At 41.8% G+C, this 17,185-nt stretch overlaps 1 pseudogene; it reads right to left on the minus strand.

Moving 5' to 3' along the window:
* Positions 1 to 1,984: 1,984 nt before the first annotated feature.
* Positions 1,985 to 15,917, minus strand: LOC115772774 (E3 ubiquitin-protein ligase DTX4 pseudogene; annotated as a pseudogene).
* Between the last annotated feature and the right edge of the window lie 1,268 nt (positions 15,918 to 17,185).

The following is a 17,185-nucleotide window of genomic DNA, read 5'->3' on the forward strand; positions in this document are numbered from 1 at the left end:
GTCCAAAAATCACTGAATAACCCACTGACTCTCTTTGTTCCTCTTGTCTTCCTACCATTGTAACATAACTCGTCACGGTACAAACATTTAGAAAGCTAATTAGCATATACTCTGCATGTACTATAAAGTCCCTGTATATGTCACATTTGAAAAATGGCCATGCATCGGTATTTCACGGTTGTTCAAAGGAAAGCCGGCTCTCTAAATCTTAGACATCTGCCGCCAAGCAGAGGCTTTCCATCAATATGTCATAAAGCAGTAGCTACAGTACATTACAGTTCAGATTTACTTGAGCAAGAATACCAACTTGAGGCTATGTTTAGTCCTTAGTCTAAAACCTGTTATCACTCACTCCGCCACAAGTGACCCTTGCACAGTCCTCTACCACTAGTGGCATTATCCCACCAGATAAGGTCCTCTGTCAGTCACATCAACCTGTGCGACACTGTGACATTTGGTGAGAAGAACAATGCCACAGCTTCTTAGCTGACCTTTCACAAAAGCTTCAGCAACACTGTGGCAGAGGAGATGCCCTCAACTGCATCTGTGGCCGACACAATCCTGAACTCAATTTGTGCTCTTGCTAAAGGGCGTTACGATGTTGCAGGTCTAAGAGACGTGCTTCCTTCATTCTCCACTTGTAGACGGGTGTGTGCATTTCTAATCTTCATTCATAAGCATGGATGAGTGAAGGTATTATATATAAACAAGCAAAATATCCATCTTCACGTCTCTCATGTTAGATTAAATTGTGCTTCTTATTGTAGCATAACAACCGAAACGGTAAATTAGAGTTTCCTGTAAATAATTACAGACCTTTATGAGGTGTTGGGTACAATGGCAAGAATGCCTTTGATAACACTGCCACCCAGTGTGCAGAAGAGCAGCTGCAGCTGTTTACTGATATTCTCAGTATCACAATGCTCCAATGCTAATGCAGCTCCTTCACAATGTCAAACTCAAGTCACTTTATTCATTCTATATATATGAGAGTAGCTACAGGCTTTACCAAATTAAAGACTTTAAACTGCATTTATCTAATCAAGCCCGCTCTTAGCTGATATTCTTAGCCCAGCAGAGTTTACAGACCTTGAATGCTAATGGTATTATTAAGATGCAGTGCATGCCAGCACTGTGCAGGGACTCCTGCATTCTTGCAGTGAGCAAAGCCCTGACATGTATACACGCGCTCTGAACTAATAGCTCATCCTATAACATATAAACCCACTATTTGTCTTCAGGAATGTTTGGGCATCTTTAAGCTTAAAGAGCTATCTTTGGTTCTTTGTTCAACCTGCTCTGAATTCCAATAACACTGACCTGTTTGCCCTTCTCTATCTCCTTATTTTCATTATTGCCCGTTATCACGCAGGCATCTGATTGAACTCTTCCTGTTAATCATCGGTTTTCATCCAATCATCACTCCGATACTTAAGCAATCTAAAAAATTCTAACTCTTACATCATTGCAGATCTTTGATTGTGCCATCTATATGCTAATGATGTGTGAAATTCAACCGCAAATCAGTATGTGGCAGGCTTTTGTTGGGAACCTGTGTCACTCAATGTCATCTATTAAAAAAACAGGTCACATTTTCAATAAGTTATAAAGAAGCTTTGTGAGGATTTGTATTTATTTGCAGCAGCCTTGGACAACTGTAATAATAATTTTAGCACCAGTCTATTCAATACATAGTTTGCATGTGTGTTTACAATTGCCTGGATGCTGACTGCGCACCGCTATGCTTTCTCTCCCAGAAGCTGTGTGTTTCCTAAGGCTATCAGTGTTCCTATACAGCACATGTAGCTTTATTTATGTAGATTTATTTCCATTTTGCTGGAGGGAGCTCTGGGACATCTAGTATTTGATTTCTTTTTTTTTTTTTTTTTTTTTTTTTTCAAACATAATTTTATTAATATGTACTGACCAAAATAAAACAATGCTATTCTTTTTTTTAAGTGAATCTTTGTCCTTCCTCTCCCAGTTTTTATTGAACTGCTCTAACGCTTTTCCTTCTTTTATATTTTGGCTCTCTCTCAGTAAAGTAAACTTGTTTTTGTCCTAATCATTAGTACCGATTCACTCTCACCGCTGTTGTTTAGTACCTAGATATTTAGTAACAAAACCTCCTCTTCATCACTCTGGTTTTTCTTTCTGAGCTGCTGCTGCTTCTTCAAACTTCCACCCACCCCGATTGATGCGATTGAACAAAATCAATATCCCCCATTACCCCAAATCTCCCCTGTGCCCCCTGCTAAGTGCTGGCAGAGAGATTCTTTCTCCTCCTCTTCCTCGCCATCCTCCTCTCGTGTTGCCCTCTCACTTCTCCATCAGTGCGTCGTCCTCCGTGATGCCCTGAGCTCGCAGCTCTTCCAGGATGTTGTCGAGGTGTCCGGGGTCGGGGAAGCCGTGGCCTGTCAGGTTGGAGCCAAACTCCGTCTTATAATGGACCTCGTTCCAGATGACAGTGTCCGACTCTCCTGTAGTGCTTGAAGTACCGACTGAGAACATCAACCTGCGGTCCCACTCCACCAGGAGCAGTCTCAGTACCTTGCGTCCTTTCTCGCTGTCTGGGAGGTAGCAGTGTCGGGGAAAGCCTCTGGCAGTGAAGGGCTTCCCTGGTCAGTACTAAATGCGATGCAACAGGCTATTCCCCGTATTATCTAATGTTTGGCAGGGAAGCCCGGCTCCCAGTGGATTTGTGTTTTGGTAATGGTGAGGATGGAAAAGGAGAGAGCCATTCACGCTATGTGGCAAAGTTGAAGGAAGACCTTCAGAGAGCTTATCAGCTTGCCACTGAAACTGCCAACAAGAGTCACTATAAGAACAAGAGAATGTACGACAAAAGAGTTGGCTTTCAGTCTCTCAAAGTAGGTGACAGAGTGTTACTCAAGAACTTGGGGCTTAAAGGAAAGCATAAGTTGCAAGTCCGGTGGAGTCCTGTCCCCTACACTGTAGTGGAAAAACTGCCCAATCTTCCAGTTTATAGAGTCAAACCTGAAGATGGCTGTGGAGGCGTGAAAACTATTCATCGTGACCATATCCTGCCTATTGGACAACTTGTGAGGTTGCCAAAGACTAATAGGGATTGCAGTCCACCCACCAGACCAAAGACCAGAACTTCATCTACCCAGAGATGGACCCAAAACTTACCTGAGAGTCGAGAGGTGCAAGACTCTGACTCATCCTCTGATTTAGAGTATTATAGACCAGCAAGGATTGCCGATGAATGCTCAGCAAGATTGGGGCAACAAATGTGGCAACCTGCTAGGCGGTCATCTGTTGTTTTGGAGGAAGAGAGATCGTGTTCTCAGTTAGATGAAGGTCCAGAGCTGGATCATGCTGAGCAAGAGTATTGGACTGATCAAGACCAGCAATCTCAGGATTCTGTTCCTGATTCTGGAACTGATCTTGAGGAAGAAGATTTGGAAGGGGATGGATCTCACCATGCTAGAGCTCCAAGATATGTGAGAGAGACAGATTGCAGACATGATGAGAAAACTGAGATCCGCCCCAAGAGAACAGTGAAGCCAGTTGTTAGGCTAACGTATGACAAACCAGGTACTGCCAAAGATGAACCAATCACCATCATACATAGAGGTGTTGTCATAAAGATTGGGCAAAGCTAAAAAAAAAAAAAAAAACAGGATGCTTGCTCACACCCCCTTATGTGTTTTATGTTTTGAGATGTTTGAAGCCTGATGAGGACATCAGACGTTTAGAAGGGGGAGGGTGTAGCCCGGTTAAAAAATGGGAAACTGTAATAAATAAGCTGTTCATAATAAATTTGTGATATTTGGTTAAAAACAGTTAAAAATATATTTTGTTGTGTTAAGTTCATGGCTGAAATATTAAGAATGTTAAAAACCATTTGTTTTAATTATTGTATATTTCTTTTGGTTTTAAAAACTGTATTTCTTTGAAAGAACTGTTTTTTCCGAGTGGAAGTGAAGGGGACACAGGTGGAATGGCGGAGTGAGAACGAGAGGAGACGAGAGGAGCTACCGCAGAGAAGTGGATTCCCGCAGAGATCGGAGGCAAAAGTTTATGGCTACAGACATTTTGGATTGTTGGTTAGATAAGTCAGAGACTGTGGGCCATTCTGAGAACAGCAAAAGTCGACCTGAAGTTTGCTGTGTGGAAGTTTGCTGCTCGTTGGTGAAGTGAGTAGCTAATGACTGAGCGATCGGACTGTAAGCGGCTAGTAGCTAACCCAGCTTCAAGACAGCTGCCCGGTCTGGACATTTTGTGGGCCAGGAAAAGAGATAGCATCCAAGCAACAATTAGAGTGGCCCGGGGACGCCCGTGGTTCCTCTAGTGGAGGTGAAGTCCATCTTGTTCTGCAGTGATTCCTGAGAGCTTGTGTTCTGCTCCGGAGATGAGGCCTGCTGGCTAGCTTCTTCCTGCGGGACACGTGTCTTTCAAAAAGGTACCACCATTTTATTTTGTTGCTCCAGGTGGAGTGAAACGACCACTGAGTTTTAGGTCACTACGATCTCCAGCCACGATTCAGGCCTGCAACATTTATTTTCTTTTATATTGTTTTGCCGGCATAGTGTTAAATGATAAGGATGATTTGAAATTTAAGTTGAATAACAGAAGGCACTTTAATTTTGTATTTCTCTTTTATTTTCATTGAACTATTAGTAAATTGACTCTTTTAATTTCAAATACTGTTGTGTTTATTGTGTTTATAGTAAAGCTCATTCTCTTTAAGGTTTCAAGGTGGTAGTAGTAAATGTACATTCTCTGTTGCTAATCCTATTGTGTGTTAGTGTATGTTAGTTTCTGGGGGTAATTTGTGTTGAATAATCTTTAATTGTTAACAGTTACAGTAGATAGAGAAAAGAACCTAGGGCCCCATCTGCATCGTTATTTACATATATGGTAGACGGGCTACACACATATCAGAGCACAGCATGCAAATCTTCCACATGATCAGCTCTCAAATAAGAAGGAGGTGAGTAACATTTAATGCAATTTAGTGTTCTGGTTTCAAGGCTTCATAAAACTAATTGCGTTAGATGTTATCTGTAAGTGCTACAAATGCAAAAGATGCTAGACAATCAAATTTATATGACAGCATAACATGCACTCATCTAGATTTAATTAAAAATAGTTTGTTGTCATTACCACCCTTGAGATTTGCGTACCAGGGACCAGGAAGAAGACTGCCAGGTGTGGCACATTCAATAAAGACACTGTCTAGCACTACTGTGATTAAACCAGTTTCAGCTGCTCTACATGATCAAATTTTGTAGAATTGAAGTTGGGAAATTTTAGAATACCATCAGAAGTAAAACACTGGCCTGGTGATGGGGACAATAAAAGGAAACATTTTTTTTTTCCTGACTTTTTCTCCTGACTTTCTCTTTTCCATAGAGCCCAGGTTTGTTCATCTTGGTAGTGAATCTGTTTCTGACTGAATTTGCGGATGTATTATTCAGCATGGAAACTCCAAAGTAGCCCTGGGCTGGTTAAGGGATTGTACAAAGTCATTTGAGTGGAGTTGGAGTTGAATCTTATGTCACTTTTTAAAAAAGAATGCCTTCCTTAGATTAGGCATTTTAATGTTGCAACTGTCAACTAATATTCCAAACCCAGGTTATAAGGTATATAACACAAAAGTAATTAAATTCCCAATTCTAGTTAGGCTTTAAAAATGATTTTTGCTTATTATTTAAAACAAATATTTTCTTTAAACACTCCTTTTAGAGAAAATTGCAATTGATGTACCTACATATAGTTAATATTTGTTCTCTCATATGAACAATAACAAGCTAATTCTTGCACACTAGGCACCATTAGTGAGATTAGCAATGTCTCTGATAGGTTTACGATTGAGAAAAAGCAAAGCTCATGGAAGTCTGCCCTATATATTACAGACACAGATTATGCTGATGATCTAGCACTGCTCTCTAATCATGTTAAACAGAACCAACTTCTTTTAACGAGACTAGAAGTAGCTGGAGAGGCTACTGGACTGCATGTCAGTCACAAGAAAACAGAGCACATGATGTACAATCAGGCAGAAGTGGAGGTAGTGACGTTGGAGGGAAAGAAACTGAAGCAGGTTATGACTTCAAATATCTTGGATCATGGATAGCATCAAGTAAGAAGGAAATCAGAATTGGGCTGGCTTGGAAGGCACCAAAAGAGTTGGACAAGCTATGGAAATCAAACTTATGTAGGTCTCTAAAGATACAGTTCTTTAGAGCAACAGTTGAGAGTGTGGGCCCAGAGCAGTACTTAGTAATACTTGGAAGGACTACAAAACCAACAAAGAGCTGTACGGTAAACTTAGCAATATAACATCCGTACTACAGGAAAGTTCATAGGGCACTTGTGGAGGAGGAGGAGGAAAATGGAAATAGTAAATAAAGGGCTTCTTTAGGAGCCAAAGCAAGGAGTAAGAAAGAGGAGAAGAACAACATTTGCATATTTGGACCAGCTACGGAAAGACTCTGGACTGTCCACAGAGGAATTGCAAACCATCATGGATGACCGTAAAAAATGTGGGAAAACTAGTTTGTAGCATCTGGGAATTAAATAAACAGAAAAAGAATGAAAACCCATGGTCAGCATTGAAAAATTATAATTATTCCAGTCAAATAACTGGTGTATACTCACCAACCCTCATTTCCTCTGCCTTTTTCTGACATTAATCTAATAATGAGGGTGTTTACATAAATGTCAACACGTGGTAAGTGATGATGCAAAAATTAACATCACAAGACTCAGTGAAAGCACCACTGCTGAGAAATGAAAGAGAATCAGAGCCTGAGATGGGACTGGTCGGGCTCAGATCAGTAAATCTTATGTATGTATGTGATAAGCTCATAAATTGCAGCCTATAATGTAAATAGTGTGATGCAACTTTATGGAATAATTCAAAGCATAAATTCAATACTATGCGGTTTAATGTGCCCCATAAAGGATATAATTACATTTTGAAGTACCTGGTAAGACTTCCCAGGAGTTCAAAATAACTAAATGTAAAGGTAAGGTGATTTTTTTATTTTAGTAGGTTCTCAGCCATTATTTCTCATACAGCAAAATTTTAATGCAATAACATATCTGTGAAACAGGCTGGAGATGACATCTTAAACAGCCATGCATCATAGTGTCACTGCAGGCAGTGCAGACACTCAGGTTTATATAGGAGCTGTTTTTTAGCTGTAGCTACATTTTTGTATAATATATATTTTTATCTCTTTACCTAAAATGTGGGGGGAAAAAAACACATTTATCTTGCTTAAAACCCTGATAACAGCAACAACATTTCCTGTATCTGCTATTAGTCAGTGATTCAGGCATGCAGATGAGATGTCTCAGTGAGCCCTCTTGCCAGAAATCTCTGCACGCTTGTCATGCTCATGCTCTCCCATTAGACCGTGTTTTCTACATCTCTGCATCCGCATCGGTGCAGCCCAGCTGGACCTAACCTTCAGGTTAAGGCCATTTGACACAGACAGTTATCAGATAGTATTATCATGGAGCTGCCGTGTCTGGACCAGTGCTGAGCACATACAGGGCCTGATAAGAGGCATCCATGGCAGCTGGTGGGTCATGGTTTTCTTCAGCCCCGCTGGACCAGAGCGTTCAGTAAGCCAACCGGAGGAGTCGGCCTGTGTAAACTGGATAAAGAGAAGCTCTGTTGACTTGTGTATTTGCTTTGGTCTTGGCTTTTGTGTGATGATTAGAATCTGAGGCCAGTTCAGCAAGATGGTAAGAGATTTAGATAGCCATATTTGGTTTGGTGCCATCTTGGAGGACTCATGGATCATGAGTGTAGAATTGCTTTGCACTACTTTATGTGACATCACAACCATATTAAAAATAAAAATACCATTCATTATTTATTTGTTGTGTTTATTTGTGGAAAAAAGTTACCACAGACCCAAAATCAGAAAGGCATTGACAATGGAAATGAAAGATCTGTGTTTTTTGGGGTTTTTTTTGTTTTTTGTAGTTTTGAATATTTGCAATTTTTAAAAAACACTATTAGATTATTATGTTCACTAGCTAGCAGCTGCACAGCAATGTGTATCTGCTGCTTTGTGTTGGGATACTAGCAGTGAGTTTTGTTCTCTTTTGGTTTTTTTGGAACTTTATGCTGGAAGTAAAGCTACTAAGAGCAAACAGACAAAATAAAAATATGGTGTACAACTACAGTACAAGTCAAAAGCTGGTACTGTAGTTTTAGTTTCACCCACTCACCCATGTGATCAAACTTTTGACTGGTACTGCAAGTCCTTTCTTATGCATGGCTGTTTTCACTATTCCATCACATAAAATTAGCCATTACCCTAAATCTCAAGCTGCATGTTTGTTTCCCCAAAACCTCGTTTTTAAGAACAACAATGACTTCTTTCATCTTTAACAGAGGGGTAGATCACTGGGTGCACAAAACTTGCAAGCTTGACACCAGAGACTGATATTTTAATCATATCTTTTACAAACAGCCGTGGTTTATTTGTTTTCAATATAACCAAGGGGTTTTTGTGAAGCAAAATGGTATATTCTTTTCCATAGTGTGCCCTTTGTCCTTTCTCTCCCCTCAGTCCCAACTGGCAGATGACTGCCCCTCCCTGAGCCTGGTTCTGCTGGAGGTTTCTTCCTGTTAAAGGGAGTTTTTCCTTCCCGCTGTCGCCAAGTGCTGCTCATAGGGGGTTGTTTTGACTGTTGGGTTTTCTCTGTAATTATTGTAGGGTCTTTACCTTACAATATAAAATGCCTTGAGGCAACTGTTTGTTGTGATTTGTGATAAATAAAATTGAATTGAATTGAATTGAATTGAATTGAACTGAATTGAATTGAATTGAATAAATGTCTATTGTACTGTTCTACTCAATTTAATCACTCAAAGTGCTTTCTTACATTCTTGGACAGTTTTCCAAGATGGCGCCACTGTGTACGGGCTGCCGTCAGCTGTTCTGTGTATTGTTTGCTGTCGCTCTGTTCCTGGTAGTCATCTGCCCAGATGTCTCCGCTTTGATCACCTACGATCGGCAGACACTTCTAAACCTCCAGTTTGTTTTGGTACCAGCATATACTGTAAAGAAAAACTCAACGATTTTTCCTCCACACCTATCGGATGTACCTGAGTATTTGCGCCGGCTGCCCAGTGCTCCGGTCCCCAACAAACGCCAGAGGAGACGCGGAAAGCGGGGAGGTATCGCGGTGCGGGTCAAAACTTACCTGAGACTCCTAGGTTTGTCTGTTCATTACCCCCTGGATGGTGGTCTTTGCCGCCTCAAGGCTGTTGGGCTGCCTGTGGATTTCGGGCGTCGCTGGATCAGGCCGATTGTCCCACCTGTCATCCTGGAGACTCGGCGTCCCTCGTCCTGGCGCAGGATGCGGGATCGTGGAGGCGGCGTAAACCATGCTAACCTTCGCCTGTTGAAGCGGGCCCCGGCCTCAGCTAACAAGGATCTGGTCATCCGAATGGCCCTACTAAATGCTAGATCGTTAGCCAACAAAACTTTCCTTCTCAATGACTTTTTCATCGCACAGCAGTTGGATTTTATGTTTGTGACTGAGACGTGGCTTCATGCTGGTGAGTCTGCACCTTTTTCCGAACTTTTACCTCCCGGCTGTTCTTTCTTCAGCTCCCCGCGGATCTCTGGAAAGGTGGAGGACTTGCTTCAATATTTAAGTGCAGTTTTCGCTGTCGTCAGGTCTCGGCAGACCTGTACGCCAGCTTTGAACTGCAGCTGTTGGAGATAAACTCTTCCCCCTCGGTGCTCTGCGCGGTGATTTACCGACCACCGAAGTGCACGAAGGACTTCATCGGTGACTTTGCTGACTTGCTGACGGGTCTCATACTAAAATATGACCGTATTTTAATTGTTGGCGACTTTAATATTCATGTGTGTTGTGAGAGTGGTCCACTGGTTAAAGAATTTGCCTCGCTTATTGACTCTTTTAACTTAACACAACTCGTGTGTGGTCCCACTCATGAAAAAGGTCACACACTGGATCTGGTGCTGTCTTATGGACTTAGAGTCTGCATCACAGGGATACGTGACTGTGGTATATCGGACCATTTTCCTGTTTTATTTACAGCAGCGCTCCCCAGCTCTGGGATAAATAGAGTATCCTCTACACGTCGTGTGCGCTTGGTTAACTCTTCATGCGCTGCTGATTTTGCAGCTGCTTTTAAAAACTCTGACTTAAGCAATTTGGATTTTTGCTTGAGCCTGAATACCGAGGACTTCACTAACTCTTTTATATCTGCTTGTACTGCTGTACTGGACTGTATTGCCCCTTTTACAACCAAACGCACCAAACCTTCCTCCCAGCCCTGGCTGAATGAGACAACCCGCGCTCTCAGACGTGAGTGCAGACGTGCTGAGAGAAGGTGGAAAAAGGATAAGCTCCATGTCTCCTTAGAGATCCTGCGTAACTGTTTATTGAAATACCAGAAAGCAGTAAAATATGCAAAGTCTGCTTATTTCTCTAACATTGTTTCAAGTAACAGTCACAGGCCTCATTTTCTTTTTAGTGTTTTTAATTCACTCGCTGATCCTCGCTGTAATGTAAACCAAGCGAAGGTCTGTCCTGCACTGTGCGAAAACTTTAAGAAATTTTTTGTGGAAAAAATTTCTGCCCTCAGGCCTTCATCACCTCAGGCTGAAACAGACTCATCTGCACCTCCTCCCAGCAGAGCTGTCTTTGAGCAGTTTGAGCCTGTCACACTCTCCACACTAAAGGAGGTGATTCACAATATGAGACCTGTAAACTCTCCCACAGACTGTGTTCCGTCTCGCCTTTTTAAAGAGGCTTTTGATTCAGTGGGACCAACTATCCTCGCTCTGATTAACAGTGCGCTTGCATCTGGTTGTGTTCCAGCTGCCTTTAAACATGCAGTTGTACAGCCTCTAATCAAGAAGAAGAACCTTGACCCTGATGTTCTTTCAAATTACAGACCAATTTCTAAATTACCATTTTTATCCAAGGTTCTTGAAAAAGTTGTTTTTAAGCAACTTCAAGCATTTTTAAGTGAACATGGAATGTGGGAAAAGTTTCAGTCAGGTTTTAGAATGCGTCACAGCACAGAGACGGCTCTTTTAAGAGTTTTTAACGATCTGCTTTTAACTGTGGACTCTGGTAGTCCTGCAGTTTTAGTACTTCTAGATCTGTCAGCTGCCTTTGACACTGTGGACCACGAGATCCTTCTATCCCGCCTAGAACATGAAATTGGCATTAAAGGCACGGTTCTGACTTGGTTCAGATCTTATCTTACTGATAGAAGTTTCTCTGTCCATCTAGGAAACTGTTTTTCTACCACAGCAAAGCTTTCTTGTGGAGTGCCTCAGGGGTCCATTCTGGGCCCAATTCTTTTCTCATTGTATATGTTGCCTGTAGGGTCGATATTAGGAAACATAATATTTGTTTCCACTGTTTTGCTGATGACATCCAGGTGTATATGCCCATCAAACTGAACAGCAGAGATCCATGGGAACCCCTGCTGAACTGTCTAAGTGACATCAAGTCCTGGATGAGAAACAATTTCCTAAATCTTAATGAAAGCAAAACCGAGGTCATATGCTTTGGTAAATTTGACCCCTCAAGCTACTCCTCTGGCACTCCGAGTCATTTGGCTCCTCACTGTCGTGATGCTGTGAAAAATCTGGGTGTCATTTTAGATAGTAGTTTTAAAATGGAGAAGCAAGTAAGTGCTGTTACCAAAATCAGTTTTTACCAACTCAGAGTCATTGCCAAGGTAAAACCTTATCTCCCGCAGCAGGACCTGGAAAAAGTTATTCATGCTTTTATTACTTCCCGCCTGGACTACTGTAATTCTCTGTACTTTGGCATAGATCAATCATCTGTGCGCCGCCTGCAGGTAGTCCAGAATGCGGCAGCTCGTCTTTTAACCGGTTTAAAAAAGCATGAACACATTACCCCAGTCCTGTCATCCCTTCACTGGCTCCCTGTCCGTTTAGAATCGATTTTAAGATTTTATTGCTTACTTTTAAAGCCTTAAACGGACTGGCACCTTTGTATCTGTCTGAGCTGCTTCACTGTCACACCCCTGTAAGAGCTCTGAGGTCATCGAACCAGCTGCTCTTACAGAGGCCTAAAACTAGACTAAAACAGAGAGGTGATCGAGCTTTTGCAGCAGCAGCACCAAAGCTATGGAACGATCTACCTCTCCATATCCGCACAGCTCAGACGATACACACATTTAAATCTCTATTAAAAACACATTTCTTTTCCTTGGCATTTGGCTGCAGTGCTACCTCCTTTTAGATGATTGTTTTATGGTATTTTATGGTACTTGTTTTAAACGTTTTAATTTTTAATTTTCTTATGTTATTTATTGTTCTTAATGTTTTTATTTATTTATTTTTATTTTATTATTTTATTTATTTATTTATTTATTTATATATTTTATTTTTATTTAGTATAGTCCTTGGGGTTACAGATCTTGTACAGCACTTTGGTCAACGTCGTTGTTTTAAATGTGCTTTATAAATAAACTTGACTTGACTTGACTTGACTTGACTTACGATTCTCCCATGCAGTCTTTTCTATGTCTAAACACTTTTAACTTAGCATTCACACAGTCGCACTCCGATGGACGCATAGGGGACAACTTGTGGTTCAGTATTTTGCCCAAGAATACTTCAATATGGAGACTAGAGGAGCCGACAATCAAACCACTAACCTTCCAATCGGTAAACAACCCACTCGTGTGTGTGTGTGTGTGTGTGTGTGTGTGTGTGTGTGTGTGTGTGTGTGTGTGTGTGTGTGTGTTCCATGTAATTAACACAAAGAAAACCTCAGGCAAGGTAGTATTTTTCCATCTTAGGGGAACTATGAAGCTGTACCCACCAGTTATCTTTATTATGAGGTGATTTCTGATTCAGGAAGCTGAAAGTAAGGAGAGAAAATAAAACCCAGCACAGATAGTAAAGTTCACACAGAGAGGGCTAAATAATCAATTGGAATAGATACAGCATACTGGAGACAAAAGACAACCAATGTGACTCAAAAAAAAAAAAAAAAAAAAAAAGCTCTGTTTTTTAAAGATAAGTTTTAAGAATTCGCAGATCAAGCAGGGACTTTCAGAGTTGAGGGCCACTGACTGAAAAAGTCTGCTCACCTCTGGCTATAAAAGAGATCACTGTCCTCAAATAGATCTTTGGCTGGTGGGTTGCGATTTTTGTAGACTGAGACCCAAGATTGTTTTGTAGAGAGAATATGGACAGAGGGCAGAAAATAATTGTTTCAGATTTATTTCCATTTTGCTGGAGGGAGCTCTGGGACATCTAGTATTTGATTTCTTTTTTTTTTTCTTTTTTTTTTTTTTCAAACATAATTTTATTAATATGTACTGACCAAAATAAAACAATGCTATTCTTTTTTTTAAGTGAATCTTTGTCCTTCCTCTCCCAGTTTTTATTGATCTGCTCTAACGCTTTTCCTTCTTTTATATTTTGGCTCTCTCTCAGTAAAGTAAACTTGTTTTTGTCCTAATCATTAGTACCGATTCACTCTCACCGCTGTTGTTTAGTACCTAGATATTTAGTAACAAAACCTCCTCTTCATCACTCTGGTTTTTCTTTCTGAGCTGCTGCTGCTTCTTCAAACTTCCACCCACCCCGATTGATGCGATTGAACAAAATCAATATCCCCCATTACCCCAAATCTTCCCTGTGCCCCCTGCTAGGGTTTAATATTTTTCCCGAAAATGACATGAATCAAATCCCGGGAAATGACGAGCCATTTCCCGGGAATCCCGGGAAAAAATTTATTTATTTTTTTATTTTAATTAGGCCTTCTGTAGCCTGTGTCGGCCTTAACCTATTCTGACATTGTAGAGGTAGCTTTCCAGCTATGTCCTGTTATGCCCAGTAGGGGGTAACGTCGGCTTGATTAACGCAATAAAACCTACATCTGGACATTGGAGTGCTCGAGCTATGCGGTGTTGTATCGTTCCTCAACACTCCCTTAACAAATATAATTCGAATATTCCTCCATTGTACATGGAATTATACCAAGCTATTTTACAACTGCTGGTGCAAAACAATACGGTTCATCTCCACAGCATTGATAAAGGCTCAGCCACGCTGTCGTGGCGACATCTGTTGCGCTATATCTCCACCAGTGGAACGCTGTAATAGTCATTGAAAAGTTAACTACCGTACTACACTATAATATGGCATAACACAGGGCCTTGAGTAATGCTCCACGACTTGGTCATTGCCATTCTGGCAACAGCAAATTTATAACACCGTGTCTGAGGGTTAAAGTAGGTTCGCTGTGAATCGTCTATTGAAAAACTGGCCAATCCTTATAGCCTAAAAAATATACATTTTCCTCAACTCCATTTTAAAAGCGAAATATGTTAAAGCAATCTATTTCATGATAATTTCTTCACCCATTAGGCCCGTATCCTAATTCATGATTGTTAGTAAGCGGCTGCAAACGAGGAAAGAAACACTCGAAGTTAAACAGATATTTCTTTATTGTTCAGGGCAGGCATATTTTATAGGCTATATAATGCAATATAACAATATATAATATAAAATTATATAATACAAAATACCTTAGGGTAAACACATTGCCTACGATTTCAACAAATTAAAGAGGAAAAAAGCACAACTGTGTAATACCTCTATTAAAACGCTTGAGATGAAGGCTGAAGCCTTAAACGGAGGCTGAACGTGCCTGAAATGAAGAGTAATGCTTTTCGCATTAAACGAACCCTTCTCTCAATATTTCCTTAAATTTAACTTTCTGAAGCTTTCTTTTCTTTCTGAAAGTCAAATCGACGCGCGCGACTTTTTTCCCGGTTTCCCGTCTAACGTTTCCCGGGAAACGGGAAATGGTTCTGATCGCATTTCCCGGGAATCCCGGATCCCGGGATTAAACCCTACCCCCCTTCTAAGTGCTGGCAGAGAGATTCTTTCTCCTCCTCTTCCTCGCCATCCTCCTCTCGTGTTGCCCTCTCACTTCTCCATCAGTGCGTCGTCCTCCGTGATGCCCTGAGCTCGCAGCTCTTCCAGGATGTTGTCGAGGTGTCCGGGGTCGGGGAAGCCGTGGCCTGTCAGGTTGGAGCCAAACTCCGTCTTATAATGGACCTCGTTCCAGATGACAGTGTCCGACTCTCCTGTAGTGCTTGAAGTACCGACTGAGAACATCAACCTGCGGTCCCACTCCACCAGGAGCAGTCTCAGTACCTTGCGTCCTTTCTCGCTGTCTGGGAGGTAGCAGTGTCGGGGAAAGCCTCTGGCAGTGAAGGGCTTCCCTGGGTTCGGGTGCTCTGGTCCCTGAATGCCTGGTGGGATGTTGTAGATGATGCGTATGGTTTTGCAGTCGGGGTGGCCCGGTAGAGAGTGGGGGATGACGTGGTACTCCATCTTCCCTGCAGGTTGGTTTCCTGTCTTCACGCCGTAGATGGTTTTACAGGTGGGACACTGAAGACTGCCGTCCTTGTTGCCGTTGTTATACATGGCCACCAGACACTGGAAGTGGTACTGGTGGCCGCACTGTGCTAGCCGCCCGACTGACTCCGCCCTGGAAACAGGCCCCACCCCTGGACCCTTGTATCCAGACGGGCCCCCCAGCGGCTCCATACAGATGGTACAGTCCTCCTCTGGTGGGCTTTTTACTTTCTGCAGGTACTTCTTCACCACCTCCTCTGGAGTTTTACCGGCCAGTGTGGGGTGAACGACACTGGACCCATTGAGGTTCTTCACCGGGATGGTGGGCACGCCTGAAGCTATGAGCGCTCTGGACTGAGCCATAGCAATCCTCTGTAACGCCGGTCTGCTCAGCCCGGCTAAGCTTGATCGTTGCGGTAAAGGCGCGTGGCACAATGTTGCTGCAGAAGATGCTGACCGCTGCGGCTTCATCACCACGGGTGAAGGACTGTAGTATTTGATTTCTGAAAGAGCAGACATTAGCTCCCGTAGGTTGCTTCAATCACTGTTTTTCAGTGGGACATAGATCTGGGTGTTGTACGCATAATAGAGATGATAAGAAAAATAAATGTTTGTAGATAATGTGTTCTGATACCTAGAAGCCTGAGAGATTTCTTTGAGCAACATCACATGCTAAATTAAAATGAACCAACTCCTGCATGTTAATAATGTTAACAGTTATTTGATCATCTTAATCAAAGCTGTTTATATGCTCTTCAGGGATCCATCATTATTAAATATTATATTGTTAAATCCACATTTGGGTGCTGGCAGAGGTCATAGAGGTTATTTTGGAAAGCAAAAACAGACTTATTGTTTAGGTTGGAGGGCTCATTCCTGTGATGGATTTAGTAGAACTGCACATTATTAGCCATTTACATTCATGGACCATCTTACAGAATGGATGCCAGAAGGCATTTAATCCCCCAACAGCTTGCTTAGTTTACATATTAATTGTATAACAGTTTAGTTCTACAACTATTAGAATTAATTTTCAGCTGGATGACATTATTAACGGCTGTGTCTGTATGTGTCTAGTCACTGTCCTCTACTTGTTTTCCCAGCGTGGGTGCAGCCCTATGTGAAGTGATGTGAGCCAGTAAGATGCAGACATCAAATGCCACCGTTGGAACCGTGACACCCACTGAAGAGCTGGAGAGCAGGGCAAACGTTGATTTCCCTTCCTGACAGGCTGAGCAAACATCCAATAACAATGTGGAGTAGGTAATTATGATGGGAACTCATTCAGTAAATATCACTTTAGCGCCATCTCATTAACAGAGAAATAAACCGCAGTGTTGAACAACATTAATAGATTGTTTAACTCATCACTAACCTCCAGTGCTTAACTTGCCCGATTCTACATTATTGTTGCACTGGAAGGAGAACACACATCGGTCTTTCAAGGGAGCAGCTTCAGCAACAAAAGGTACCGTCTGTACCTGGTTTCCTCAGCAGAGGAAGGCTGCCCACACAATTATTTTCAGATCTAGAAAACACCGGGTGCGCTGGCAGCGTGTGTTTAACATCCCCTCTCTGTCATCGCCCACGAAAGATAAAAACTGTTAAACATTCAGGTGCTCGTTTTAGCCTTTCAAGCTAGCTGAATAGAACAACTTTGTAACAGCACAGTGCCTATTTACTTAATATACTGCTGTTACATTTTGTCATTACACATGATGATGCATGAACAGGATGCAAATCTTTCTTCTAATATTCTGCATAAATCCAATTCATTGGAGAGGTCA

This window comes from Archocentrus centrarchus, chromosome 22, assembly GCF_007364275.1.
Source record: "Archocentrus centrarchus isolate MPI-CPG fArcCen1 chromosome 22, fArcCen1, whole genome shotgun sequence".
Taxonomy (NCBI): Eukaryota; Metazoa; Chordata; class Actinopteri; order Cichliformes; family Cichlidae; genus Archocentrus; species Archocentrus centrarchus.